The sequence below is a fragment of the Cervus canadensis genome, chromosome 4 (assembly GCF_019320065.1).
Source record: "Cervus canadensis isolate Bull #8, Minnesota chromosome 4, ASM1932006v1, whole genome shotgun sequence".
NCBI lineage: Eukaryota > Metazoa > Chordata > Mammalia > Artiodactyla > Cervidae > Cervus > Cervus canadensis.
The window spans coordinates 719404-745659 of NC_057389.1; the positions used below are offsets into that span (position 1 = coordinate 719404).

The 26256-nt window shown below is 45.7% G+C and overlaps 1 long non-coding RNA gene across 1 annotated transcript; it reads right to left on the bottom strand.

Moving 5' to 3' along the window:
• Positions 1 to 64: 64 nt before the first annotated feature.
• LOC122439459 lies at positions 65 to 17696 on the bottom strand. The gene is made up of 5 exons (XR_006268866.1): positions 17453 to 17696; positions 13321 to 13809; positions 1775 to 1856; positions 893 to 1242; positions 65 to 447 (listed from the first exon to the last, which is right to left on the bottom strand). It is a non-coding gene; the product is annotated as an uncharacterized LOC122439459 (long non-coding RNA).
• Between the last annotated feature and the right edge of the window lie 8560 nt (positions 17697 to 26256).

A 26256-nucleotide genomic window follows, 5' to 3' on the forward strand; every position in this document is an offset into this window, starting at 1 on the left:
TGGTCCATTTTCAGTGTCTTTATTGAATCTGTTACAATATTGCTTCCATTTTGTTTTCATTTTTTGACTGCAAGGCATGTGGAATTGTTACCAAGTCCAAGCTCACTCTGCATGCCTCACAACAGGCCGATAAACCAGAGGTGAAGTGCTGAGGCAAGTAATATGACTTTACTTGGAAAGCCAGAAGACTGAGAAGATAGCAGACTATCTTGAAGAAACCATCTTGTCAGGGTCTGGATGCCAGTGTCTTTTATAGAACACAGAGCTGGGAGGTGAGGAAATACAGTGAAAAGGTCATTAATCTGGCAAACATCTCCTGGAATGGCCAGTCTCGGGAGGAGATGTGTTACTTTCTCCCTGCTGTAGCCATCCACAGGTGGACAGGTCCTGGACAGAGGCAGAGGGGCGGGGTTTCCTGAGGCAGGCCATTATGTATGGACACCATCCCTGTAGCAACCAGACCAACAGGAAGCAAAGGTTAAAATAAAAGATATAATTTGGAAAAAAAATATTTTTTGGACATGGTGTCAGATTTTGTTCTTCCCTGTATAATTCCCCAGTCTCAGTGTCTATTCCACAATCTTATGGGAAAAGGGGTGATGATTGTTCTAATTGTTCCATCAGTTGCATCTTTTGGGGAGTGTCCACCATTGGTGCCAGTGTGGTGAATGTTGAGATTGTCTTCTTTTGTTGCTCTTTGGAAAGTGTCTATTTCATATGTGTAGATATAAAAATATTTATAATGTAGATGTTGAGAGTTAAATTTTATTCAGCAAGAATCTTTTAGGACTTCAAAAATGCAGGCAACATCTAAAGGTAAGGTATTTAGCATTTTTAATGTATGGGAAGGTGCAAGAGTCATCTCATTGAAATCATCCCCTTTGATACCCACCTCACCATCTGGGGCAAGTATCCTGTCTTCTCTTTCCTGAGTTTCCTCAGGGCTCACAGTGGGGAGTGGCTGAAGCCTGATGGCTGCTAGAAAGCAGGTATTCTTCTCCTTCCAGAGTTTCCTCAGGGCTTACTGTGGGCAGTGGCTGCAGCCTAGTGGCTGCTAGAGGGCAGGTATTCTTCTCCTTCCAGAGTTTCCTCAGGGCTTACTGTGGAGAGTGGCTGCTGTCTGATCGCTTCTAGACAGTAGGAGGGGGAACCTGGGTCCCCATTGAGATCATCTCAGCAGAGAGAGCAAGCACGTCCTGTGACTCCAGACAACCTTCCAACGTTCGGAGCTCAGCATTCAGCCTGCAGGATCCACAGCCGTCAGCTCAGCCACCATGCTCTGCACTTAGCTGCTATGTAGCCCTGAAACCTGCACTGCAGGAGGCCCTCTAAATGTGCCGTCCTGTCCAGCAAACTCTCGGTCACACCCTCCAAGCCTCACCCAGGCCCAGCTCTGCTGAGAGGGTCTCACTGGGGACCCAGGTTCCCCCTCCTGCTCTCCCACATTCCCTTCAGTTCTGTGTGATATTAACTGTTTTTACAGCCATCATAATAATGTTGAACACACTGCCATGGTGCTGGCATTCTGGGTCTTCTCTTATCCCACTGAGATTCTGTGAGAACACACCAGAAGCTGGACTGTAAGAGGAGGGGCAGGTCTGGTCTCTGCTGAGTGAGTATGGACGTCTACTGGAAGGAGATCACAGCTGCAACCTCACCTGCTGCTCATTGGCTTTTTGCTGGTCCATGTGCCCTGCAATCAATTGCCCAGATAAACCTGCTCCCTTCTCCCCATGCCCGTGCTGGTGAATTGGAATAATTACCAAGTAGTCACCTGAGGAGTCTCCAGAAGCCCCAGGGATGGGGAGCCGCTCAGGGGTAAAGAGGAAATAGGCAGAGATCTGTATAAAATGATACTGAAAAGCAGTGATTCCTAAACACAAGTCAAGTGAAGCTCACACGTGTTCTTCCCTTTTTCTTAACTTCGAGTGTATGGTCTCCCTCTGCACAGGATTCTGGCCCACGCAGATGGGGTGAGACTCAGTTCCCAGACCCCCCTACCTGGGGTCACACATTCCCTTGGTCAGGGCACCATGGCCGTGGTTGGCAGGCCCCTAATGTATAAACAAGCCAGGTCCATATTGTCAAAGCTGTGGTTTGTCCTGTAGGCATGTACGGATGTGAGGGCTGGACCATAAAGAAGGCTGAGCACTTGGGAGGGAGCTAAGATGGCAGAGGAATAGGACGGGGACACCACTTTCTCCCCCACAAATTCAGCAAAAGGACTCTTGAACGCACAGCAAACTACACAAAGCAACTTCTGATCACCAGCAGGGGACATCAGGCACCCAGAAAGCAGCCCATTGTCTTTAAAAGGAAGTAGGACAAGAGATAAAAAGACAGACAAAAGAGTTAGGGACAGAGATCCGTCCAGGGAAGGGAGACTTAATAGAGAAAGTCTCCAAACAACAGGAAGCCCTCTCACCGGCGGGTCTGGGGGAAGTTTTCGAATCTTGGAGGGCATCCTAACCGGGAGGAAAAATAAATAAAACCCACAGATTATATGCCTAAAAGCAACTCGCAGCAGAAAAGTATCCCAGACGCTCGCATCCGCCACCAGCAAAGGGGGGCTGAACAGAGAGAAGCGGGCAGCATTGCTTAGGGTAAGGACCGGGCCTGAATGCCCTGAGGGCCATCTGAGGGAGCTAACATGAGATAGCAACTTAAACTGTGGGATAGCAAGAGAGAGAGAGAATTAACCTGCGAAAAGCCCCAACCTAAGGCACAGCCAGCCCATTCACAGAACAAAGGGCTGAGCAATACCAGAGAAGACTAGCGGGCTGCGGACCGGCCCATCCCCCGCCGGAGGCAGCAGGGAGAGGGGCTCCAGGCAGAGCCGGAAAGGGGCAAACTCGGCCCCAGAGACAGCATCCCCTACCAAACTGCAAACTGGCTTCCAGTTTCTAACCAAAGACTTCCTGAGACTCTGGATGGCTGACATCCGCCAGGAGGGTCGCAGCCAGAGATCAGCTCCCCAGAAGAGACACAAGGCGCACCGGACCAGCGCGCCCGGAAACTGAGGCTGGGACCGTGGAGGGGAGACGTCGCGCTACACCTGGGGAGAGTGCGCTCGTCAAGCTCACGGTTCCCTGAGCTGCTCAGACGGGGAAGGCACAAAACGCAGGCCTAACCGAGTCTCCGCCTTCGTGGAGTACCCAAGAACCGGATCCTGAGCGGCTTGGGCCTGGCAAGTGCATGCAACTCAGGGCCCGCTCCCTGGAGAGCAACCAGGAGCCTGAGCAGTGTAGACCGGGAAAGCATTCACGCCGTGAGCGGGGGCAAACCCAGTGTGGCCAGAACGCTGCGAGTGCTCCCCACCCACGCCAGTGACATTTGTTTGCAGCGTTACTCCCTCCCCACAGCACGACTGAACAAGCGAACCTAAACAAGAGACCACCTCCGCCCACTTGTGTCAGGGCGGAAATTAGACACTGAAGAGGCCTGCAAACAGAAGCCAAATAAACACAGGGAACCGCTTCAGAAGGGACCGGTGCAACAGATTAAAATCCCTGTAGTTAACACTGGCTACACCGAAACGGGACTATAGATACGAGAAGTGCAAGCTGCAACAAGGAGCTATCTGAAACTGAACCGAACCCACACTGCCTGCAACGGCTCCAGAGAAATTCCTAGATACGCTTTTACTATTATTGTTTTTTTAATTAAATTTTTTTCTTTTTTTTAAGTCATTATTCCTTAATTTTCATTTTTATAACCCACTATAACCTTGCAAAAAAAAAAAGGACCCTATTTTTAAAACAAACTTCATATATATTTCTTAAATTTTTTTTTTTTAAATATTGTATTTTTAAGAGTCTAACCTCTAGAATTTTAATCTTTGTTTTTCAGTATTTGATACCAATTTTGGACATTTAAGAATCTAACCTTCAGTACCCATTTTTACTCAGGAGTGTGATTACTATATTGATTACTCATTCCCCCTTTTGACTCTCCTTTGTCTCCCCCAGATCACCTCTATTTCCTCCCTCCCCTGTCTCTTTTCAATTCAATTCTGTGAATCTCTGTGGGTGTTCTGGGCTATGGAGAACACTTAGGGAACAGAGTACTGTGTAGATCTATCTCTCTCCTCTTGAATCCCCCCTTTTCTCCTTCTGCTCACCTCTATCTCCTTCCTCCCTCTCCTCTTCTTCATGTAACTCTGTGAACCTCTCTGCGTGTCCCTCACTGTGGAGAATCTTTTCACCATTAACCTAGAAGTTTTATTATCAGTGTTGTATGGATGGAGAAGTCTTAAGGCTAACAGAAGAATAAGACTGAAATCCAGAGGCAAGAGCCCAAAACCTGAGAACACCAGAAAACTCCTGACTATAGGAAACATTAATTAATAAGATATCATCCAAAAGCCTCCATACCTACACTGAAACCAACCACCACCCAAGAGCCAATAAGTTCCAGAGCAAGACATACCACGCAAATTCTCCAGCAACGCAGGAACATAGCCCTGAGCGTCAATATACAGGCTGCCCAGAGCCACACCAAACCCATAGACCCATCTCAAAACTCACTACTGGGCACTCCATTGCACTCCAGAGAGAAGAAATCCAGCTCCCCCTACCAGAACATCGATGCAAGCTTCCCTAACCAGCAAACCTCGACAAGCCAATCATCCAACCCCACCCACTGGGAGAAACCTCCACAATAAAAAGGAACCACAGACTACCAGAATAGAGAAAGGCCACCCCAAACACAGCAATCTAAATAAGATGAAAAGGCAGAGAAATACCCAGCAGGTAGATGAACATGAAAAATCCCCACCAAGCCAAACAAAAGAGGAGGAGATAGGGAATCTACCTGAAAAAGAATTTAGAATAATGATAATAAAAATGATCCAAAATCTTGAAAACAAAATAGAGATACAGATAAATAGCCTGGAGACAAGGATTGAGAAGATGCAAGAAATGTTTAATAAAGACCTAGAAGAAATAAAAAAGAGTCAATTAAAAATTAATAATATAATAAATGAGATCAAAAACACTCTGGAGGAGCCAACAGTAGAATAACGGAGGCAGAAGATAGGATAAGTGAGGTAGAAGATAAAATGGTGGAAATAAATGAAGCAGAGAGGAACAAAGAAAAAAGAATCAAAAGAAATGAGGACAACCTCAGGGACCTCTGGGACAATGTGAAACGCCCCAACATTCCAATCATAGGAGTCCCAGAAGAAGAAGACAAAAAGAAAGGCCATGAGAAAATACTCGAGGAGATAATAGCTGAAAACTTCCCCAAAATGGGGAAGGAAATAGTCACACAAGTCCGAGAAACCCAGAGAGTCCCAAACAGGATAAACCCAAGGTGAAACACCCCAAGACACATATTAATCAAACTAACAAAGATCAAACACAAAGAACAAATATTGAAAGCAGCAAGGGAGAAACAACAAATAACACACAAGGGGATTCCCATAAGGATAACAGCTGATCTTTCAATAGAAACTCTTCAGGCCAGAAGGGAATGGCAGGATATACTTAAAGTAATGAAAGAGAATAATCTACAACCCAGATTACTGTACCCAGCAATGATCTCATTCAGACATGAAGGAGAATTCAAAAGCTTTACAGACAAGCAAAAGCTGAGAGAATTCATCACCACCAAACCAGCTCTCCAACAAATGCTAAAGGATCTTCTCTAGACAGGAAACACAGAAAGGTTGTATAAACGTGAACCCAAAACAACAAAGTAAATGGCAATGGGACCATACCTATCAATAATTACCTTAAATGTAAATGGGTTGAATGCCCCAACCAAAAGACAAAGACTGGCTGAATGGATACAAATGCAAGACCCCTATATATGCTGTCTACAGGAGACCCATCTCAAAACAAGGGACACATACAGACTGAAAGTGAAGGGCTGGAAAAAAATATTTCACGCAAACGTAGATCAAAAGAAAGCAGGAGTCGCAATATTCATATCAGATAGAATAGACTTTAAAATAAAGGCTGTGAAAAGAGACAAAGAAGGACACTACATAATGATCAAAGGATCAATCCAAGAAGAAGATATAACAATTATAAATATATATGCACCCAACATAGGAGCACCGCAACATGTAAGGCAAATGCTAACGAGTATGAAAGGGGAAATTAATAGTAACACAATAATAGTGGGAGACTTTAATACTCCACTCACACCTATGAATAGATCAACTAAACAGAAAATTAACAAGGAAACACAAACTTTAAATGACACAATGGACCAGCTAGACATAATTGATATGCATAGGACATTTCACCACAAAACAATCAATTTCACCTTTTTCTCAAGTGCACATGGAACCTTCTCCAGAATAGATCACATTCTGGACCATAAATCTAGCCTTGGTAAATTAAAAAAAAAAAAATTGAAATTATTCCAGTCATCTTTTCTGACCACAGTGCAGTAAGATTAGATCTCAATTACAGGGAAAAAAAAAAAACTATTAATAACTCAAATATATGTAGGCTAAATAATACACTTCTGAATAACCAACAAATCATAGAAGAAATCAAAAAAGAAATCAAAATATGCATAGAAACGAATGAACATGAAAACACAACAACCCAAAACCTATGGGACACTGTAAAAGCAGTGCTAAGGGGAAGGTTCATAGCAATACAGGCTTACCTCAAGAAACAAGAAAAAAGTCAAATAACCTAAATCTACACCTAAAGCAACTAGAGAAGGAAGAAATGAAGAACCCCATGGTTAGTAGAAGGAAAGAACTCTTAAAAATTAGGGCAGAAATAAATGCAAAAGAAACAAAAGAGACCATAGCAAATATCAACAAAGCTAAAAGTTGGTTTTTTGAAAAGATAAATAAAACCGACAAACCGTTAGCCAGACTCATCAAGAAACAAAGGGAGAAAAACCAAATCAACCAAATTAGAAACGAAAATGGAGAGATCACAACAGACAACACTGAAATATAAAGGACCATAAGAGACTACTACCAGCAGCTATATGCCAATAAAATGGACAACTTGGAAGAAATTGACAAATTCTTAGAAAAGTATAACTTTCCAAAACTGAACCAGGAAGAAACAGAAGATCTTAACAAGCCCATCACAAGCAAAAAAATCGAAACTGTAATCAGAAATCTTCCAGCAAACAAAAGCCCAGAACCAGATGGCTTCACAGCTGAATTCTACCAAAAATTTAGAGAAGAGCTAACAACAGTTAGAATTGGACATGGAACAACAGACTGGTTCCAAATAGGAAAAGGAGTTCATCAAGGCTGTATATTGTCACCCTGCTTATTTAACTTATATGCAGAGTACATCATGAGAAACGCTGGGCTGGAAGAAGCACAAGCTGGACTCAAGATTGCTGGGAGAAATAGCAATAACCTCAGATATGCAGATGACACCACCCTATGGCAGAAAGTGAAGATGAACTAAAAACCCTCTTGATGAAAGTGAAAGAGGAGAGTGAAAAAGTTGGCTTAAAGCTTAACATTCAGAAAACTAAGATCATGGCATCCGGTCCCATCACCTCATGGGAAATAGATGGGGAGACAGTGGAAACAGTGTCAGACTTTATTTTGGGGGGTTCCAAAATCACTGCAGATGGTGATTGCAGCCATGAAATGAAAAGACGCTTATTCCTTGGAAGGAAAGTTATGACCAACCTAGACAGCATATTAAAAAGCAGAGACATTACTTTGCCAACAAAGGTCCGTCTGGTCAAGACTATGGTTTTTCCAGTGGTCATGTATGGATGTGAGAGTTGGACTGTAAAGAAAGCTGAGCGCCGAAAAATTGATGCTTTTGAACTGTGGTGTTGGAGAAGACTCTTGAGAGTCCCTTGGACTTCAAGGAGATCCATTCAGTCCATCCTGAAGGAGATAAGTCCTGAGTGTTCATTGGAAGGATTGATGGTGAAGCTGAAACTCCAATACTTTGGCCACCTCATGCAAAGAGTTGACTCGTTGGAAAAGACCCTGATGCTGGGAGGGACTGGGGGCAGGAGGAGAAGGGGACGACAGAGGATGAGCTGGTTGGATGGCATCACTGACTCGATGGGCATGAGTTTGAGTAAACTCCAGAAGTTTGTGATGGACAAGGAGGCCTGGCGTGCTGTGATTCATGGGGTCGCAAAGAGTTGGACACGACTGAGCGACTGAACTGAACTGACTGAACACCTATCTTACTCAAACTCTTCCAGAAAATTGCAGAAGAAGGTAAACTTCCAAACTCATTCTATGAGGCTGCCATCACCCTAATTCCAAAACCAGACAAAGATGCCACAAAAAAAGAGAACTACAGGCCAATATCACTGATGAACATAGATGCAAAAATCCTTAACAAAATTCTAGCAAACAGAATCCAACAACATATTAAAAGATCATACATCATGAACAAGTGGGCTTTATCTCAGGGATGCAAGGATTCTTCAATATCTGCAAATCAATCAATGTAATACACCACATTAACAAACTGAAAAATAAAAACCATATGATTATCTCAATAGATGCAGAGAAAGCCTTTGACAAAATTCAGCATCTATTTATGATAAAAACCCTCCAGAAAGCAGGAATAGAAGGAACATACCTCAACATAATAAAAGCTGTATACGACAAACCCACAGCAAACATTATCCTCAATGGTGAAAAATTGAAAGCATTTCCCCTAAAGTCAGGAACAAGACAAGGGTGCCCACTCTCACCACTACTATTCAACATCGGTTTGGAAGTTTTGGCCACAGCAATCAGAGCAGAAAAAGAAATAAAAGGAATCCAGATTGGAAAAGAAGTAAAACTCTCACTGTTTGCAGAGGACATGATACTCTACATAGAAAACCCTAAAGACTCCACAAGAAATTACTAGAGCTAATCAATGAATATAGTAAAGTTGCATGATATGAAATCAACACACAGAAATCCCTTGCATTCCTGTACACTAACAATGAGAAAACAGAAAGAGAAATTAAGGAAATAATTCCATTCACCTTTGCAACGAAAAGAATAAAATACTTAGGAATATATCTACCTAAAGAAACAAAAGACCTATATATAGAAAACTATAAAATACTGGTGAAGGAAATCAAAGAGGACACAAATAGATGGAGAAATATACCATGTTCATGGATCAGAAGAATCAATATAGTGAAAATCAGTATACTACCCAAAGCAATCTACAGATTCAATACAATCCCTATCAAGCTACCAATGGTATCAAAATACCAAGGGTATTTTTCAAAGAACTAGAGCAAATAATTTCACAATTTGTATGGAAATACAAAAAAAGCTTGAATAGCCAAAGCAATCTTGAGAAAGAAGAATGGAATTGGAGGAATCAACCTGCCTGACTTCAGGCTCTACTACAAAGCCACAGTCATCAAGACAGTATGGTACTGGCACAAAGGCAGACATATAGATCAATGGAACAAAATAGAAAGCCCAGAGATAAATCCACGCACCTATGGACACCTTATCTTTGACAAAGGAGGCAAGAATATACAATGGAGAAAAGACAATCTCTTTAACAAGTGGTGCTGGGAAAACTGGTCAACTACTTGTAAAAGAATGAAACTAGAACACTTTCTAACACCATACACAGAAATAAACTCAAAATGGATTAAAGATCTAAACATAAGACCAGAAACTATAAAACTCCTAAAGGAAAACATAGGCAAAACACTCTCCAGCATAAATCACAGCAGGATCTTCCATGACCCACCTCCCAGAATACTGGAAATAAAAACAAAAGCAAACAAATGGGACCTAATTAAAATTAAAAGCTTTTGCACAACGAAGGAAACTGTAAGCAAGGTGAAAAGACAGCCTTCAGAATGGGAGAAAATAATAGCAAACGAAGCAACAGACAAAGAATTAATCTCAAAAATATGCAAGCAACTCCTGCAGCTCAATTCCAGAAAAATAAATGACCCAATCAAAAAATGGGCCAAAGAACTAAAATACATTTCTCCAAGGAAGACAAACAGATGGCTAACAAACACATGAAAAGATGATCAGCATCACTCATTATCAGAGAAATGCAAATCAAAACCACAATGAGGTATCATTTCACACGAGTCAGAATGGCTACTATCCAAAAGTCCACAGGCAATAAACGCTGGAGAGGGTGTGGGGAAAAGGGAACCCTCTTACACTGTTGGTGGGAATGCAAACTAGTACAGCCACCATGGAGAACAGTGTGGAGAATCCTTAAAAAACTGGAAATAGAACTGCCATATGACCCAGCAATCCCACTCTTGGGTATACACACCAAGGAAACCAGAACTGAAAGAGACACATGTACCCCAATGTTCACTGCAGCACTGTTTATAATAGCCAGGACATGGAAGCAACCTAGATGTCCATTGGCAGATGAATGGATAAGAAAGCTGTGGAACATATATACAACATTACTCTGCCATTAAAAAGGATATATTTGAATCAGTTCTAATGAGGTGGATGAAACTAGAGCCTATTATACAGAGTGAAGTAAGCCAGAAAGAAAAGCACCAATACAGTATACTAACGAATATATATGGAATTTAGAAAGATGGTAACGATAACCCTGTATGCGGGACAGCAAAAGAGACAGAGATGTATAGAACAGTCTTTTGGACTCTGTGGGAGAAGGTGAGGGTGGGATGATTTGGGAGAATGGCATTTAAACATGTCTATTATCATATGTGAAATGGATCGCCAGTCCAGGTTCGATGCATGAGAGAGGGCACTCAAAGCCAGTGCACTGGGATGACCCTGAGAGATGGGATGGGGAGTGAGGTGGGAGGGGGTTTCAGGATGGGGAACACATTTACACCCAGGGCAGATTCATGTCAATGTATGGCAAAACCAATACAATATTGTACAGTAATTAGCCTCCAATTAAAATAAATAAACTTATATTTAAAAAAAAAGAAAACAGGACTGAATTAACCTTAAAAGTGTTTGTACAGCAAAGGAACCCTAAATGAAAGAGAAAGACAGTCTTCAGAATGGGGGAAAAAAACATTTGCAAAAAAAGACGTCCACAAGGAATAAAGAAGATGGGGTACATAGACACGATGAACCATCACTCAGCCATAACAAGCAGGAAAGAATGCCCTGGCAGGCCTCAGGGAAGAAACTAGACATGATCATAGCAAGTGAGGTGAGGGGGACAGGGAGGGATATTAACATAAGATATCACTTGTAGCTGGGATCTAAAAATGGATACAGATGAACTTCTTTACCAAAAAGAAACAGTCTCACAGACTCAGAAAAGAATCAATGGTCCCCAGAAAAAAACAAAAACTCTGGGACAGTTCAGTTCAGTTCAGTCGCTCAGTTGTGTCCTACTCTTTGCACCCCCATGAACCGCAGCACACCAGGCCTCCCTGTCCATCACCAACTCCCGGAGTTTACGCAAACTCAGGTCCACTGAGTCAGTGATGCCATCCAACCAGCTCATCCTCGGTCGTCCCCTTCTCCTCCTGCCCTCAATCTTTCCCAGCATCACGGTTTTTTCACATGAGTCAGCTCTTTGCATGAGGTGGCCAAAGTATTGGAGTTTCAGCTTCAGTCTCAGTCCTTCCAATGAACACTCAGGACTGATCTCCTTTAGGATGGACTGGATGGATCTCCTTGAAGTCCAAGGGACTCTCAAGAGTTTTCTCCAACACCACAGTTCAAAAGCATCAATTCTTCGGTGCTCAGCTTTCTTTACAGTCCAACTCTCACATCCATACATGACCACTGGAAAAACCATAACCTTGACTAGACGGACATTTGTTGGCAAAGTAATGTCTCTGCTTTTTAATATGCTGTCTAGGTTGCTCATAACTTTCCTTCCAAGGAGGAAGTGTCTTTTAATTTCATGGCTGCAATCACCATCTGCAGTGATTTTGGAGCCCAGGAAAATAAAGTCAGCCACTGTTTCCACTGTTTCCCTATCTATTTGCCATGAAGTGATGGGACAGGATGTGGGACAGGGAGTAATGAACTGATTCAGTCTAACATAGGGAGGCTAATATTATTTAAAAAAAAAAAAGTGTCCACCAGGACCCACTGAGTAACACAGGAATCCTATTCAACACTCTGTACCATCCTATACCAGAAAAGAACCTGGAAGAGAAGATATATATATCTACGCACAAGTGAATCAAGTTGCTGTCGATCCAAAAAAGAAAAGAAAACACCCACATCCTTATCATTCAACTACATACTGCAATTCAAATTGGGGGATGAAAGTACAAAACAGGAATCAGAAAGGCTGACTCTTGCCCTCAGGCCACGGATACCTGGATGGTGTCACATCCCTGGAACCTGAGCTGGAGGGACTCAAGATGGAGGGAACCCAAGACTGGAGGGGCTCAATGCAGAAGAGCTGGGAGCATGTGGCAGGAAATGTGGCCCCATGATGGACCTGGGGTGCCTCCTGCCCTCTGCATGAGCCCCCAATCTCCAGATGCAGGTGGAACCTCCTGCAGAGAAACCAAGCCTACATCACCCAAGAATTGGTGGAACCTCTGGGTTGGAACATGTTTGCAAGGTCCCCTGGCCAGTCTATGTGCCCTAGGCTGAGGTTCCTACCTCCAGCCTCCATCCTTAGGGTCACCCCGCCTACAGATGACAGCACCCTCTGAGAGTGGTGTTCCAAAAAACTGGGATGTATCCTGGGGACACTGGGTAAGGGGGAAGGAGAAGAGATTCAAGCCTTGGGTGTTTCTTCTGGCATAGTCCACTCTAGCTGAGAATCCATGAACAGAGTTTTCCATGAGACTCAATGCCTGTGGACCAGAGTGAGGCAGGAAGCAATGCTGTTTCCTTAGGGCCATCTTCCAGAAAAACGACTTTAAACCTAGTGCTGTTGGGCTGTTTGTATTCACAAGGCCTGCGGGACTGTAAATGACCTCTCCTGTCCAGTCATGTCCCGGGGTAAATCATCAGACATGAATTCAAACAGGGCCACCTTTCAAGAAAACAGTTTCAAGAAGTAAACTGTAGTCACTCTGTACAGTATCCAAAAGTACCAGGAAAATTCCTGCAGCTGACTGTGTAGTTCAGTCGCTCAATCATGTCCTACTCTTTGCAATCCCGTGGACTACAGCATGCCACTATGTACTAAATCCATGCAAATCAAAGCTCCTATGAAAAATCCCCTCCCACAGGTCAGCATGGCACCGTCTAAAACATCTACAGAGAATACGGGCTGCAGACGATGGAGGCAAAATGGAACTCTCCTACACTCTTGGTGGGGGTGTAAATGGCTGCAGGAACTATCAAAACCAGCAAGGAGGTTCCTTATCAGATAAACATCCAGAAACCACATGGCCCTAACCTCAATCCCACGTTTGTGCTCCAATCCAGAAAAAATCAGAATTCACAGTTACCCGTGAACACTTGTCTTCAGGGCAGCTCGACTGACCAATGGCCAAGCTAGAAGGGTTGCTGGCCAAAATCTTGGCTTTCTCCTCCTAGGGCAGCCAAATAAAAATTACAGAGACAGAGTTTGAAGGAAATACCAAGGTGGCTTTTATTCTTAAGCCAGCAGAGAGGGGAACACAGTAGGGTCATGCCTCAAGAACTGTGCCCCACACCCCGCCCATGAGGAGTCTAGGGGCTTATATACGGCAAGGACTCGCCGTCAGGAGTCAGTGATGAGGAACAAAGGCGATAGGATCTCGCTTTCTTCCTCATGCATTTTTTCAAAGACAGTCATAGACTGAAGTCAATCACCCAGGAACGGACTCTGGCAGTTCGATGTCTCTGCGGCCTTCTTCCTGATATGTAAGTACAAGGCGAAGGGTGTTGTAGGTATAAACACCAGACAGAGGGTGTATTTAGCATAGAGTCCAAGGAAAAAATGTTTATTGTAGCTCCTGCAGAGTTAGGGGGCAGAAGAGCAGATTTAGTTACAGACATTCAGAGTTATGAGCAGTTAAAAGTAAAAAAAAAAAAAAAAAAATAGGAATGTTCACACCTGCTCACTGCTTTATCTCCTTTCTTCTCAAAAAAGGGAAAAAATTAAAAACTCACTCCTCTTTTTTTTTTTTTTTCCTTTGCATGCATTCTCAGTCACTTCAGTCGTGTCCAGCACTTTGTGACCCCATGGACTGCAGCCTGCCAGAATCTGTGGGATTCTCCAGGCAAGAACACTGGAGTGGGTTGCCATGCCCTCCTCCAGGGGATCTTCCCCAATCAGGGATTGAATCCATGCCTCCTGCATTGGCAGGCAGATTCTCTACCAGCTAAGCCACCAGGGAAGCCCTTTTTTTTCCCTTCCCCTGCAACAAATTCAACCAGGATATCCATCGGCAGGAAAATGCAGACAGAGTGGTGTACCTGTACAGGGCAATGCTACCCAGCCCTGAATCAGAACCGAATAACGCCAGTGACAACGGCGTGGGTGGAAAGAGTGATTACCATACTAAGGAAAGGAAGGCCCGGAGAGAAAGACAAGTATCAGAAGGTGTCACTGACAGCTATCTTCTTAAAATCAATGCAAATGTAGGCTGCTACGCAGTAGAAACAGACTCACAAACTTAGAAAACCAACTTATGATTATTAAAAAAAATAAAGTTAGGGATGTGGGATAAATGAAGAGTTTGCAAGGAAAAGACATCAATATACATCAAACAGAAAATTGGGAAAAAACTGTTGGATAGCAAAGGGCAGCCCCCTGGAGACCCTGTAATCCTCTATCTGGGGAAAACGAACCCAAGAAAGAATTGACAGACGTCGGTGTATTACTGAACCAAGCCCCTGTACCCGTGACAGTACCGGAAATCAACCCTACTCGGAAATAAAACAAGGAATGCACACAAACGGACAAGTGAAGTTTGAGGCAAAAGCAATGCTGCCACCCTGTGGTCACTTTTTGTAACAACAACTCTAAAAGCTGTGTTCAGTTCAGTTCAGTCCTGGGTCTTGTCCGACTCTGCGACCCCACAGACTGGAGCGCGCCAGGCTTCCCCATCCTTCACCGACTCCCGGAGTTTGCCCAAACTCAACTCCATCGAATCGATGATGCCATCCAACCATCTCATCCTCTGTCGTCCCCTTCTTCTCCCTCCTTCAGTCTTTCCAGGCACTTAATATTCACAAGGTCCGTGGGGTTGTAAATAAACACCTGCCCTCCAGAAGCTGACCCCCAGGGAGGGTCAACAAACAAGAATTCAAAACTTAGCAGACGGTCACAGAGCCAAGTTCAACAGGTACCTTTAACTCACACCCTTAAAGGAAAAAAAATCACATGCAATGACGGCAACATTGCTAAACATTAGGGAAGTGCCCATCAACCCTGCAACGAGGTGTCACCTTAAGCCGGTCAGGATGGCCACTGTCAAGCCCTTTACAAACATTAAGTGCTGTAGACACTTGGAGAAACGGGAACCCTCCTCCTCTGATGCTGGGAATGGAAGTTGGAGACAGCCCCTCTGAAGAAGAGTGTGTGGGTTCCTCGAACAATGGAAACGAGAATGAAATTAGAATATTCCCCAACACCATACACAAAAATACAAGATCTAAATGGGAAGATGGAGACTGTGACATTCTTGAGGAAAATATACACAGGACACACTTTGACATTCATCACAGGAAATTCTTTTGGGCTCCAGATCTTAGAATAATGAAACATCAATCAAAAGTAACAAAACAGGACCGAATCTACCTGGAACATTTGCATAGAAGAGGAAACCCTCAACAAAAGAAAAAGACAACTCACAGAATGAGAAAATACATGTGCAATCAAACATACCCACAAGGAATTCGTGTCCAAAACATAGAAAGAGTTTGTGCAGCTCAATGTCAGAAAAACAAAACAAGCAACCCAAGAAATAAAAGGGCCCAAGATAGAAACAGATATGTCTTCCAAGAAGGCATAGAGATTCCCACAAGGCACATAACAAGATGCTCATCATCTCTATTAGAGACAGGAGCATCAGAAGTCCCTGTGGCGGGACGATCCCCTGGAGGAGGAAATGGCAACCTGCTCCAGTATTCTCGTCTGGAGAACCCCAGGGACAGAGGAGCCTGGCGGGCTGCAGTCCATGGGGTCACAAAGAGTCAGACACAGCTGAAGCAACTTAGCACACACTTAGCAATCAGAAGCCCAATTCAGTATAATGCCAGCAACAGCACCATGAATGTACAGACAACTTCATACTAAGCTCAGGTCAGAGAGAGAAAGACAAACGTCATGAGATATCATTGAGAATTATACTCCAGTGAGTGAAGTGAAGTCACTCAGTCATGTCTGACTCTTTGCGATCCCATAGACTGTAGCCCACCAGGCTCCTCCATCCATGGGATTTTCCAGGCAAGAATACTGGAGTGGTTGCCATGTCCTTCTCCAGGGGATCTTCCCAACCAGGGATTGAAGCTGGGTCTACGCTTTACCATCTGAGCCACCTAATGCAAATGAAGTATCTCACCAAGTTAAAAACACTCACAAACTTAGAAAACCAACTTAAGATTATCAAGAAGATGTTACGGATGAGGGGTAAATTAAGCGTTTGCTAATAACATGTACATATTGGGGCGTGCTTAGTTGCTCAGTCGTGTCTGACTCTGAGACAGCATGGACTGTAGCCCACCAAGCTCCTCCATCCATGGGGGCTTTCCAGGCAAGAACACTGGGGTGGGCTGTCATTCCCTCCTCCAGAGGATCTTGCTGACCCAGGGATCGAAGCCGCATCTCTTGCATCTTCTGCATTGGCAGGCAGGCTCTTTACTGCTAGCACCACCCAGGAAGCCCACATACACGATATGAATATACACATTCCTATGGATCAAAGAGATGATCAAAAGGGACTTATTGAAGACCACGGGGAATACACACTGTCATCGCCTAGATAGAACAAGAACCCAAAGAAAGAAGAGATAAACATCTGAGTATCACCGAATCAAGCTCATGTACATCTGAAATAAATACAGTTTCAGAAACCAACTCTACTCCAATAGAAAATAATGAATGCACAGAAAGAGGGGAAAAAAAATCTGGGCCCTGAAGAAATGCTGAGGCCTAGTGGCCGCTTTTTGTAACAGCAACTCCAAAAGCTCTGTTACCCATGTCCACGCTAAGACTCTGCAACTGCATGGACCGCAGCCCGCCAGGCTCCTCCGTCCATGGGATTCTCCAGGCAAGAATACTGGAGTGGGTTGCTATGCCCTCCTCCAGGGGATCTTCCCGATCCAAGAATGGAACCCCCATCTCCTGCATTGCAGGCAGATTCCTTACCCTCTGAGCCACAGGAGAAGCCCCACTGCCTGGAAGGGGTTGTTTATAAAGACCTCAATCCCGGCACACCTGGGAAGGGCTGGCCTTCCCTAACCCTAACCCTGGGTCAGCCAATCCTCACCCATCAGGGGCTCACAGTGGCAGAAAATGGGCCTTGTTGTGCCGGCCAAGTGCAAGGAACGGGAGCGCAGTCCTGAGGGTCAGGACGGACGTGGGGCTGCAGCTCTGGCTGGTTTTCTAATCATTTTATCTAGCCCTTAAGTGGGAGGCAGTTTCGAACAGACCTGCTAGTGAGAGGAGCCCAGGAAGGAGTCCAGGAAAGGAGGGGTGGTGGGTGGAGACGGTGCCCGGCGCAGCAGAAGCCTCTGCAAGTCCTGCTGTTGGGAGGACGCACAGAGCAAAGTCCAGAGTCACGGACCCTCCAGGAGCGGCTGTCTGTAAGTCCAGGTCTTGCTCTGAGGGGCTCAGGGTCCGCTCTGGTCAGGAGACAGGCTGGGGGTGCTGGGCGATGACCCCTGTGTGCTGAGCTCCGCCCAGACGGGCCCCTCCCCTGGGCGGGGTCAGCCCACGTGAGCCCGTGCCCTGGGAGGGGTGTGTTAACAAACTCCTTCTCTTTGCAGCTGGCACACAGTCGATTAGGCTGAAGATTAAGATCAGCTGAGGGCAGAGAGCCAGGGCCCTTTCGGTTGTGGCCCCGCAGGAATCCAAACGCCCTGTGCTTGCTGCAGGACAGGAGGTGTTGAGACAAGTACACAGCTGTATTCTTAGAGCCAGATGGCCAACTGGATGGCCAATGAAAGTCTCCAAATAAACATCGCGTCGGGGTCTGGATGCCACGTTCTTTCAGGAATCAGACATGGGGGACAAGAGGAAACCAACTAAAAATCGTCATTAATCTTCCAAATATCCTGGAACGGTGAGCCTCGGGGAGGCCGATGTGTTAATTTCTCCCTTTCCGCAGTCCACAGCGGAACGGAACGGGGCTCTGAACAAAGGCGCTGTAGCTTATCAGTCTGGCAGAGGGGCGGGATTCTCAGAGGGGGGCCATTAGGTGTGATTATAATAACAAAAGGAAGTCAGACAGCAAGGCAAAGAAACAGTTACAACGCAGAGTCAGAACTGTCTTATTCTGCAAGGTGCAGGCTTTTTGGGGCCGGCCTGTGAACTGTGGCTTCCCATTGCCCTTCCCTCCCCCAGCGCCTGGCACCACTTCCTGTCTCTGGGTTTGCCCGAAGGTTTCCTGTAAATGGAATCATACAGTTTGTGGTTATTCTGGGCTGGATGTTTGTGTCCCCTGAAATTCACGTGTTGAAATCATGACGTCTAGGTGATGCTGTGACCGGCGCGGGTGTTGGGGGGATGGTAAGTGATGAGGTTATGAGTGGAGACCCCATGAACAGGATCCTGGCTCTTATGACAGGGACCCCCAAGGAGCCCCCTCAGCCCTTCCTCCACCTGAGGACACCGTGAAGACCCCGCCCCCCACCAGGAACGGATTTTCACCAGAACCTGCCCATCCTGACACCCTCATCTCAGGCTTCTGGCCTCCACAACTGTAGGAAATGCATTTGTGTTGCTCACGCGCCCAGCCTTCTATTTTGCTACAGCAGCCCAAGCAGACTAAGACAGTGAGTCCGTCTGCGTCTGCTTCTGTGTCCGCATCGTGTGTTCAAGGTCCACCCACGCTGTAGCCTGTGTCAGAGCTTCACTCCTTTTCATGGCTGTGTCATACTCCACTGTGTGCATGGACCCCATGCTGTTTATCCAGCCATCCATCCATCCACCATCCCACCCTCCAGCCACCATCCATCCACACATGCATGGGATAGAATCCACGGGGTCTCAAACAGCCGGACATGACTGACTAAGCACGTGAACATCAATAAGGGCATTTGCCATCTTGTTGTAGCCACGAGCTCCGGGAAACAAACTCACTCAGAGGGACAATGCAGATAGTGGAGCGCGGTTTATTACACCAGCGGGCCCAAGGCAGAGTCTCCTCTTAGCCAAGGACCCCGTCCAGCATTTGTGAAAATCTTTTATACCCGATGTGTACGTGTCCAAACCCACCACCCCAAATCCCTTGAGACTCACATAAACTGAGGGAGGGTAAATACAATCCCAATAATCCCATCACTCACGTGCCATGTGCTCAGACAGTTAAACAATTAGCCAATAATCAATAAGCCCGAGGTTACACTCCAATAGATACAGAAAAATTTACGGCCTGTCCGGAGATAGGGGTGATCAGGGTCTGTGTTTTCTTAGGCGATGAGTAACCTGGATAGGATCTTCAAGATTCCCCTGTCCGGAGGGGGTCTTATCCTTCTGTTGTCATTTCCATAGACACTAAACACAGTTCAGAGTCCACTGGAGAGGTGGCCGAGCATGGTCAGCATGGACAGGCCTGAGATGGAGTCCTGGCCCTATGAATTCTTTCTTCATTCCCCCTTCTTGATGCTCCTAGTTTCCATAATGAGCATCATTTACTACAATATATTGTATCCTAGCCCTCCGGTCACCCACATGAGAGAATGCTATCAACCTCTGGGTTACAAAATTCACAAGGCATTGTAAAATTCAGGGTCCACAAAGCAGAACTGTCAAGGCAACTATAACAGTGGTAAATATAGTTTTCCACCAATCGCCCTTCACCCAAGATAGGACCAAAGTCCAGAAAGGAATGTTTTCATTTGACATTGCTTTTACCTGATTTTTCATGGCATCTAAAGCAGTCGATACATTGCCAGATAAGTCAGGAGTGTATACACAACATTCAACCTGAATTATAGCACAGGTCCCTCCTTGAGCAGCTGTGAGCATGTCCAAAGCCATTCTATTATGAATTACCACTTTTCTCATTTGGATGTGCTCTTCATTTAAGACTTGGATGGCTTTTGTTCTATCTAGGAGGGCCTGTTTTGTGAAATTAGTCAAGGCCTCTACTTTAATCATAATATCTGTTGTCCCTATAGAGGGTACAAAAAAGGCAGCAATATACTCATACCATCGAAACACAGATCTTGTCCACCTAGCATGTAAATAAGGTAGATTTACCGGGGCTTGTTGTAGGTTAGGCTTTTGTTACACTGGCATTTATATCAAATGTAACCCCATGACCCGAGTCTCTTAACTGTAGGTCTTACACCAAGAGAGAACGGAGAGGTTATCATTGATGAGAGAGAGGAAAGTCTCTTTTTGTCATCCCAGAAAAGAGCAGAGTGGTTTAAAATCTCCTTGGCAGAGCGGCGACACCCACCAAGGAAGTCCATCCATCACAGACAGAGGCATAGTCCCACATACCCAGCAGTTGGAGGTGTTGTGGAAGTCTGCGTAGGAACGTGCCCATGAGATGAAAACATTGTCCTGAGTTGAAACAGAAGTTCAATTCAAAATCACGTTGATGAGGCCAAGCAGCAGGAGTTGATTGTGTGGCTTCATCCTGAAGGGGCTCATCCGGGATCTTCTCTTCCTTCTTCTCAAGGATGGTCTTAGTCTCTCGAGGGTCAGCGGGGTCCCTCTGTGCAGTCCACTCAGCGTTTTCTGGGTCTGCGTGGTATGTTCTCTTCACCCTCGTATGATGGATCCAAGGGACAATACCTGCAACTTTAACTGCAGTAGGGGTAGTTAGAATAACATAAGGGCCCTTTCACCAAGGGGCTAGCAAATCATGTTTCCAATCTTTGACCCATACTTGGTCACCAAGCGTAAACTCATGAATCTGTTCCCCAAGGGGGAACGGCACCCTTTCTTGTACAAACTTAGTTACCCGATTTATTACCTTACCCAGTTCCATCTGCTGTGAAATCCTATCCCCCCTCACCTGAGGCAAATTTCTTGACACCTGTTTTATTATGGGAGGGGGCCTCCCATACACAGTTTCATATGGAGAATAGCCTTGGGACTGTGGGGTCATCCTGAGTCTGAGCAGAGGCGTCGGAAGTAAGTCTACCCAGGAGCAGTCAGTCTCTCTGATCCACTTGGAGAGTCTCTAAGTGTCCGGTTGGTTCATTCCACCATTTCAGAACTCTGGGCCTGTATGCAGTGTGCAGTTTCCATTTGATGTTTAAAGTTTTGCTTACTTGTTGTACTAAATCAGCTACCAAAGCTGGGCCATTGCCTGAACTAATGCTGGTAGGAAGTCCAAATTTGGAAACTATTTCCCCAAGCAGGCACCGGGCTACTTCTGGTGCTCTTTCAGTCCAGGTAGGAAAAGCTTCTACCCATCTCAAGAACACACATACCATGACCAGCAGGTAACGGTAGTGTCAGTGACGTTTCATTTCAGTGAAGTCCACTCCCAGGTGTTCAAGGGGCAGCATACCTTTCAGCTGAATACCCGGAGGTTTTTGTCTGAATACCCGAGAGGCAGCATTGACCTGTGAGCAGGCAGCATGGCCTAGGTGGGTCGCTTGGTGTGTTTGGCTTACCAGAGTGTGTGCCAGCTCTTCTAGTACCAACAATTTGCCACTTGGCAATTCCCACCATCCCTTTTCAGTCTTGATGGCCCCTTCCGCTTTGGCTAACCTGACAGCCATTGTCCTTGTTTTATCAGGCTAGTGCCATCAGTATATAGGACCCAATTAGGGTCTGGAACCTTGAGCCCTTCTTTAAAACAAACCCCAGATACCTCACCTCCTCCTTGCAGATCTGCGCCTTCTCTGACACCCGGAAACCTGCTTCCATCAGCAGTTGGAGCAGTGCATTTGTCCCTTTCCAGCATTTTTCCTTGGTCTCGGCAGCCAGCAGCAGGTCATCCCCATATTGTAGAAGCCAACATCTATGCTCCTTCGGATGGAATGAGTCCAGGTCAGAAGCCAAGGCTTCCCCAAAGATGGCTGGGGCGCTCTTAAACCCTTGTGGGGGAGTCCGGATGAGCTGTTGTTTGGTGCTCCCGACTGGATCTTCCCATTCAAAGGCAAAGATGGGCTGTGATGCTGGGGCGAGGCGTATGCAGAAGAAGGCATCCTTGAGATCTAGGCGAGTATAAACTTTAGTCCTCAGCGGAAGGAGGCTAAGCAAGGTATAGGGGTTTGGAACAGTGGGGTGTAAAGTCACAGTAGCCTGGTTGACTAGCCTGAGATCTCTTACAGACCTATAGTCCTGTCCTCCTTCCCTTTTGACTGGCAGGATCGGTGTATTCCAAGCCGACTGGCACTCTACTAGAATGCCTGCTTGTTTCAATCTATTGATGTGGGGCAATATGCCAGCCCAGGCCTCCATCCATAGCGGGTACTGGTGCTTTCTAACCGGGATGGTGCCTGGTTTGAGCTCTATTATCACTGGGGCGTGATGTTTAGCCACGGCCAGGTGAAGTTTCTGCAACAGCCACTGCTCCTCCACCAGCTTTCCCAGAGTTCGTAGAGCCGCCGTTTGGGCAGGGGGAGGGGGTTTTCTTCCGCCCAGACCTCAGGGAATAATTAAGTTAGCTCTCTCTCATGTTCTTCCGGCCCACCCGGTTCTTCCTTCGGAGGCTCACGCAACCTTCACTCATCTTGGAGATGAGAGAGAGGGCAAATAAGCCAAAGAGTCCATCCAGAAGGTGGGCCTCTCCTCAGGGGAGAAAGTCACCTGTGCTCCTAGTTTGGAGAGCAAGTCTCTTCCCAACAGGGGTACTGGGCACTCAGGAATGTAGAGGAATTCATGAATCCCTTGGTGCCCCCCACCTGACATTTTCTGGGCTGGCAAAACGATTTAATCATCTCTTCTCCCGATACCCCAGTTACATCAGTAGTCTTTGTGAACAGTGGGGCCACAGGTTTTGTTACTACCGACAGTTCTGCTCCTGTATCCACCATGAAGTCAATGTTTTGGTCCCCCACTTTTAAGGTTACCATGGGCTCTCGGGGACCTGATATCTCTGAGCCCCAGCAGCCCTAGTTAATTTCCAAGTCAGCAAGCCCCACAACTGAGGGAGCTTCCTCTTCCTTCCTTGCCTTAGGGCATTGATTCTTCCAGTGGCCAAAAGCTCGGGCACACTGGTTTGGCTGTAATGGGACCCAGGGCCTCCCTCGGGACCGGCTGAAGGACTGTCCTGTCCCTGGGGCAGATGAGGTTTTCCGGAGGGCCCGAGACAGACTTTCCCAGAGCAGCAGCTTGCACTGTAAGTCTCTTGTCTGTTCTCTTTCATTCCCTCCAGCTCTCTGGCAGAGTGCAGTCTCTGCTTAATTCCAGCGTCTCCCTCCCCTTCTTGTCAGTACTCACCGGGAGAGGCGGGTATAGCTTGGACGGTTCGGCTGGAGCCGGATCCTGGAAGTGTTGGCCAGAGGCTTCTGTCACCGGGCTCAAAGCCTGCCCAAACGGCGGCTCTATGAACTCTGGGAAAGCTGGTGGAGGAGCAGTGGCTGTTGCAGAAACTTCACCTGGCCCTGGATCGGGCATTAAGGCGGCCTCAGGTCCTAGTGAAGCAGGCATGTCATTATCCAGCATGGGGGAGGGGTCAGGTTATCCCCGTCCAAATCCTGTAGAATTTCCTTTTTTATCATCAGTCAATTTTTGTGCCATTAATATTTTTCCCTTTCCCTTCTGGATACAGAACCTTGTCCAAGTAGGAGGGTCTCAAGCTAACCCTAGCCACGAGTCAATAGATGGATATTGATCCAGGTGTCCTGGCTCTCCTGTGACCACTGTATAGATTGCTTCCACTATTTTTGAGTTCATGGTGTTCTCTGGTGGCCATCCTGCTCCCATAGGGGTCCATTCGACCTCACAGAGTATGTAGAGGCAGTTAGGCTTCATCTTCACCCCATAGTCTCCTCCTAATCCTTTCTTTAAATTTTTCACTCCAATACAGTTGCCTTAGATTCACTTCCCCCCATCTTGCTTACCTTCTCAGGCCTTCTTCTACTTTTCCTTTTTGTTCTGTCTATGAAGTTCTCAGTACCCTATGTACTTCTCATATTTCCACTCAGTGACACTTAAATTGCCATTCTGCCTCCTTCCTAATTGGGATGAGAAGAGCCTTACCTGCCACATCCCAGAGGGAGAAGGGGGATCAGCGTGTCTTCACCTGCCAGTCAGCATAGCTGAACCAGAACATCACATGGTCCAAGACTGTTTCTCCCTTAAAGTCCGTTCTGCCTTGGTGGGCTTAATCAGGTGCGCATGAAAACACAGATGGGTTAAATATCCCATGTCCCAGGCCATCTCCGGAAAAGCCAGTTCATACTCACTTCTGTTTCCCCCTCCTTCTAGCCTAACAATTCCGAGGGGGTCAAGAATTTCACAGCAGACAGGACACCTCCTGGGGGAGGGCAGAATATGAGCATACAAGGACCAGTTTCCTATCCTAAAAATCCCCTGGCGATCGCTTGGCAATAATATTCCCTGAGACAGCGTGGACACACCTCCTAAATGACCATCACAAATTTCCTTCCTAAACCCTAGCACGCTCGTCAACCTGTGTACCAAGCAATCGCCGCCTGCCTATTCCAGGCTCCTGTGGGTCCCCGCTCCTTCTAGTCCCTCCCAGGGGGGCGATCAGGCCCCCTCTTCCACCCTGCCGGGTGGGTTCCTCCTCACCTGAGCGCTCAGTTCCCCTGCTGCCGTCCACTACCTGCTAACGTGAAAGGTCCGGCATTGAAAAGCAGAATCCTTCCAGAGGGGCGAGGCGCCTTCCCCCCTCTAGGAGATTCAAGCTACAAAGCCTCGGGGTGGCCTCAAATGAGACCTGTCTCCTCAAAGTGAGGAGTTTCCCAGCCAACACACCAAATGTTATAGCCATGCTTTCCGGGAAACAGACTCACTCAGAAGGACAATGCAGATAGTGGAGTGCAGTTTATTACACCGGCGGGCCCAAGGCAGAGTCTCCTCTTAGCCAAGGACCCCGTCCAGCATTTGTGAAAATCTTTTATACCCCATGTGTACGTGTCCAAACCCACCACCCCAATCCCTTGATGCTTACAAAGGAAGGGTAAATACAATCACAATAGCCCCATCATTCACGTGTTATGTGTTCAAACAGTTAATAATCCATAAGCCCACAGTTACATTCCAACCAGTTAATAACCGATAAGCCTGTGTTTACATTCTGATAGATAGTGTCCAGAGGCAGGGGTGATTAGTGTCTGTTTTCTCTTAGGTGATGAGTAACCTGGATATGATCTTCAAGGTTCCCCTGTCCGGAGGGGGTCTTATCCTTCCATTGTTGTTCCCACAGGCACTAAGCAGAGAGTTCAGAGTCCACTGGAGAGGTGGCCAAGCCTGAGATGGAGTCCAGACACTATGAATTCCTTCTTCATCGTCTCTGGCCCTGGATTGAATTCGTCTCCTCCTGAGGCCAAGAATTCCGGCGTCTTATTGTTCAGCAACAACCTTTCAACACTTTAACTCTTCAGTTGCTGATATTATAACCAAGATAAACTTGTCCCCATGGGTGTGGGAGATGAAGTGGATCCATTGTGATTGCTCTCTGGTCAAATGACTCTCGCAGTTTCTAATTATGTTCTATATCCACAATATTTATTTTTACATCCATCGAAGTCTACTTCTCAGATCTTTATGTACACCAAACAATAGATACCTGGTGAGTTCAGATTATATTAAACACTCTTTCCATAGCTTTTCCAATGTCAATTCAATCAGAACAAGGTGAAGCAGGGAGAAGTGCTGAAATTTTAAATGATTTCTAAGGACCCTAAAAAAAAAATAAAATAAAAATAAAAAATTACACAGAAATCCTAACCATTACTGGTCTATACAAAAGAATCACAATGTGTCTTTCTCATGAAACTGCAACAATTGACCAACTAGAGTTGCAACAAGTTGGAGTTATGCTTGATTTCAGTTGAAACAGTTTGGATGTGGGTTTTGAGGATATATAGGATGATACATACTTAAGGAGGTAACAAGTATGAATCCAAAAATTTATAAAGTATACTTTGTAAAAAAAAGATGAAACATTTAACTAGTTTTTACTCTCTTACCCTTCCAGACTTTGCCATCATCTACTGACCCCCTGTGGACTTGTTGGTTTATTGCGATCAGATTAAAACTAGTCACATGCATATTGCTTAGCTGTGTTCTCTTTGTTTGAAATTGTTTATGTTTCTTTCTCCTAGTATGCTCTTATAAATGCCACTATCTGTAT